Consider the following 1,029-nt stretch of genomic DNA (forward strand, 5'->3'; position numbering starts at 1 on the left):
GAGATGGGGGATTATCCTGGATTATCCAGGTGGGCTCTAAGTGTAGATGCAGAGGAACATTTGATTACAGAAGAAAGATGATGTGATGATAAAAGCAGAAGCTTTGAACAGAGGAAGAAGCCACAATCCAAGGATTATAGGCAGACACTGGAAACTGAAAAAAAGATAAGGAAATGGATTCTCCACTTACAATTTTCAGATTTAGGAACCAATCTTGCCTCTGACCTAATAAAACTGATTTTGGACTTCTGATCTTCAGGACTGAAAGAGAATACATTTGTGTTGTTTTAAATCCCTTAAGTTTGTGGTATTTTGTTACAGTGGCATCAGGAAATCAGTACACTCAAAAATAAAACAATGAGCAAAAAAAGCGTGTTATGTATAACCACATTTACATAAAAGACAGGCAAACTGATTTTAGAAGTCAGAATAGTAGTTACTTCTGGGGAGGGAGAAGAAGGTGTGGAGATTGGGGCAAAAGGAGAGCTTCTGGGATGTTCATAATACTCTGTTTCTTAATCTGAAGGTGGCAAAATGAATATATTTAATTTGTGAAAACTCTTTATGTACTCTTCTACATGTATGGTATATGCAATTTTAAAAATTGATGCCTTTTCAACACTTACCAATCTGACAGTCTGCTGAAAAAGATAGACATATTCAAGGAGGTGGGGAAAATACTTACCAAACAATAACTTTATTTCTCAAGAATACTAAAAATTTTGTTTCTCTCTCCAAAAGATTTTAAAAATCTCAACAAAAGACAGAATATAATAGTTAACTGCTAAAAAATAAACTAAAACACTGCTGAATTAGCTCTGCTATACCTGCATCCTAGGACTGTAAATTACAAAAACACAAGTAAAACCACATTTTCTGAAATAACAGTAAACAAAGGAGAAAGTCAAGTACTATATACCAAAATATCAAAATTGTTTTGGGGGGCCTAAGATTCTTGAAACTAGTAAAAATGGTAATAACAGAAATCTCATGCCATCAATCTGTACAGATCATTAAATATAAAAACAA

The sequence above is a fragment of the Giraffa tippelskirchi genome, chromosome 5, assembly GCF_054371585.1.
Source record: "Giraffa tippelskirchi isolate mGirTip1 chromosome 5, T2T-mGirTip1v1.2.pri, whole genome shotgun sequence".
NCBI lineage: Eukaryota > Metazoa > Chordata > Mammalia > Artiodactyla > Giraffidae > Giraffa > Giraffa tippelskirchi.